The sequence below is a fragment of the Notamacropus eugenii genome, chromosome 6 (assembly GCF_028372415.1).
Source record: "Notamacropus eugenii isolate mMacEug1 chromosome 6, mMacEug1.pri_v2, whole genome shotgun sequence".
Lineage (NCBI taxonomy): Eukaryota > Metazoa > Chordata > Mammalia > Diprotodontia > Macropodidae > Notamacropus > Notamacropus eugenii.
In genome coordinates, this window is record NC_092877.1 from 86,590,466 (window position 1) to 86,594,670 (window position 4,205).

The window sequence follows — 4,205 nt, forward strand, 5'->3', positions numbered from 1 at the left end:
CTAGATATAAAATTGAGTGTTCATTCATCTACACACACACACAGATAGACAGAGAGAGAGAAACGGACACAGGGATAGAACAAGAGAGAGAGAGACAGAAAGAGGCAGAGACAGAGAGACATAGAGAGGCACACATAGAGAGATAGAGACAGAAAGGGTAGAAACAGAGACAGAGTAATACACAGAGAAAGATAAACATGTACCCATATTCAGTTATTCATATATGCATGAATTTGTGTATATATATATGATGTTTATATATATATATATATATGTGTGTGTGTGTGTGTGTGTGTGTGTGTATAATGTATATGGAGACACACAGAGAGAGAGACAGAGACACAGAGAGAGACACAGAGAGAACATATTAAAAGCATTATTTATTATACATCCAATTGCATTCCATGGTCTAGAAAAGCCATTCCTCATCCACTTGCTCTTCTTTGAGTAATTATGCCCATTTATTCTGAGTGATTAAGGATTTCATTTAGTAGGCTCCACTATATCCCACAACTTGATGAAGTTAACACAATATCATTGCTAACAAGAGTGTATTGAGGAACTTTCCATGTACAGGGAATCTTTCTTCAACTAGTGCTCTGAATGGTATCTTTTTCAGTATACTAGTTAAACATCTTCAATATGTATATGTCTCCCTATTTTATCCCTTTCCTGGGATCAATGATCAAGAGATTATTGAGTATCATTTCAACATATAAATGGGATGCATTAACAGTTAGTATCAGATAACTTAATGTTGGGATAGACTTTAGGTTCCTAGTTCCTATATTGTGCTGGTGAAAAAATAGATAGATGAAGTCATTTGACCAAGATTATATAGGTAGAAAGTAGCAAAATGGAAAATTGAACCCAGTTCCTCCATTTCTAGATCCAATGCTATTTTCACTATGGTAAAAGTGTCCTTAAAATAAATTATTTCCTTTTATATCTATCTTACCCATAAACCTACCAAATACTGCTACATTTTTAGAGTTTTTTTAAACCAAGAGAATCTCAAGGTAATCATCAAAGTATACTTTTTGTTTAAAAGTTACTTTAACTTAGCTCTTAGAGCTATTCTTTCTGAAGTGCTCTCTATGGAGTATAATTTGCATGACTCAAGGTATTTTGACTCAAGGTCTAAAGTCACTTTTAAGGGTAATAGCTAAGTAAACATTACTATATTCTGCTTGATTGAATCTGCATGAATTATTCTTCATTAAGTGGCAAAATCTAATTCCAGAGGAAAAAAAAAATTCTTGTTAATTGTTTTAATAAAGATGTGCCCTGGGGCAACATTCACTTCTACGTTGGCCATGTTTTGCTTTATGCTATTATATTCAATGAATTCATTATTGGCTAAGATTATTCAACAAAATAGAAAAAATAAAAATGACCTTTAGTGATGAACATTTACTAAATATATTTCATCCCTTCCAGTTAAACATAGTAGTACTAATTTCTATTTCTTATTAGCAACATTGTTATCATCACCACCCACTACCACCACTATCACCACCACCACCATCACTACCACCATCATCATCATCATCATTTTGTGAATTCTTAGGATTGTGAAATCAACCACACTGTGGGGTAAGCTAAAGGAAAAGCATGATTAAGCATCTGCTAGCAATTGATGACTGAGTTCCCAGTTCCTTGAGGCTTTTGCATTTATATTAATTCAGGAGAAGAAAGATAAATTACCCAAACTGGAAGCAGTCTAGCATTCTTAGAGTCATGCAACTGTGTTTGTCCCCCATTAAAAAACTGTATTGTGGCACATTTCTACATATAAAATGAGATTCTGACATATTATAAATTTAATGACTTTTCAAAAGAAATTTTCTGCCTTTGACATACCTTTTGGAATCTTATATTATTCTTTAAAATTTACTTTATTTTTGCTATGGTTTGAAAGTTGTTTTTTGCAAAATGGAATGATCTTATTTCAGTACCCAAAATTACTTCAGAATGGACTGGATTCTTTCAACCATTATACTTAAAATGTCATTGAATTTTGGAAGGCTAAAGCAAAATGTACTTTTCTTTACTACATATTACTTGACAATCTTTCTTTATATTGCTTGAGACAAATTGTCCATTGTTGACTTGAGTGGTTCTTTTAATAAGGGCTCCATTAAAGTATTCAAGTGACCTTACATTCCTAGTGTATATACTTCAGAATTCAAGCAGGAAAGAAAAAAACAGAAACAAAACAAAAGCAGAAACAAAACTTTTAAAGATTTAGTGTTATATAAGGAGGGAAACATTACTACAATATAAAACTTTTTGCATGTATGAAAAACACAAAAAGAAAATGTATACACACATATATGTATATATCACCACAGAAAAGAATCAAAATAAAATATCATGTGTCCATTACATGATACTTACCAAACTGATATCTAACTACTTAAGGAAATTCAGGAATACTTTAGGCCAAACTCTACTGGTACAAGAATTCCTCTTTAACCTTCTTCCAATAGTAATCAGCAAGTCTTGACTTAACCACAGCCAGTAATGAACTCACTGCCTCTGAAAGTAACCTATTCAGTTTTAATCAGCTCCAATTCTTAGGAAGTTTTCCTTATAACCTGTTGAAATCTGACTTTCTGCTTCAACTCATTAATTTAAATGAAATTATGTGACTTAAATTATTGAGTATGAACATTATGCTAGTTACTACAGCAAGTATAGAAATATGGAATGTCCAAACAGTATTGAAGATCTTTCCAAATATAATGCTTTTAGAAATCCAATCTTAGCCATTCATCAAGGATAGGAATTTTGACACCTGAACCAAATTGATTTGGTTGGGTAGGATGTGTTGGTTTGTTTAATGTGTTGTTAATCCTGAGCATTCTTGGGTAAAGTTCTGTTGAGTGGGTATGGTGTTGGGGTATCTAATATAACCTTAAGTTTAAACTTACTTGGGGCAAATTCTTTTGGGAGAGAATGGTGTTTGGGTATCTAATACATGACTACTCCTACCTAATGTTTTAAGTAGACTACAGAAAAGTAGTCTGACTCCTGACAGGTAAGGACATGGGAGGCCAGGACATTCAAAAAAACTTCATTTCATTAATTTATAAAAGGAGATGCAATATGATAGAAGAGGAAAGGTGCTAGCTTTAGAATCAGAAAATAGGCATAAAAAAAGGAAGATGTACATTCATCAAAAGATTACCACTGCAATGGAAAATATACAGAATATAATCCAAATTGAAGAGGGATTCCCTTCAGATGATGAGGTCTTCCAGAAGTTTCTGTTCATGTATGACATTATAATGATTGAAACAAACCTCAGGACATTGTGGAGCTTGTTCTCTCCACCAAAAAGGAAAAAGCAAGTGCTAATGGAGCCACATTGATTAGTGATAAAGACATGATCCTAGAGAGAAAGACTGAACAGTCTTACAGTGTTCTTAACAGATCATAATTAATCAATGCTGAGGCCACTGACCACTTACCTTAGGTTGAAGTCAATCCCTGCTTAGCTAAACTTCCAACTGAAGAAGAAGTTTTGAAGGCCATTATGTGGCAAAGCACCAGGTACTGATTCTATTCCAGCTGAGATTTACAAGGTAGGGGGACAATTGCTCATACAAAAGCTGACTGAAATTTTCCAGATTATATGGCAAGAGGAGGTTATCCCCCAGCAGTTGAAGGATGCCTCCATTGTCCATCTCTAGAAAGATAAAGGAAATAGATTGCCCTGTGACAATCAGAGGGACTTCTCTCTCAAGTCATTGCTGGCAAGATTTTTCCTAGAGTCCTCCTTAATAGACTGATCCTTCACCTGGAAGATGGTCATATACTTGAGAGCCAGTGTGACTTCAGAAAGGGCTGAGGAACAGTCAATATGGTGTTTGCTGCCTGACAATTCCAGGAGAAATGCCAGGAGTAGAACAGAGGTCTATACACAATGTTTGTAGATCTGACCAAGGCCTTTGACACTCAGTCATGAGGGCTTATGAAAATTATGTCAAAATTTGGCTGTCCAGAGAGGTTCATCAACATTGTACATCAATTTCATGATGGCATGTTTCCCGGGGTTCTTGATAGTGGACAGTGCTCTCATGCCTTCCCAGTCACCAATGGGGTGAAACAGGATTATGCGCTTGCCCCCATCCTTTTTTGCCTGATGTTTTCAGCCACGTTTTCAAATGCTTTCAATGAGGATGAACATGGCATCAGAG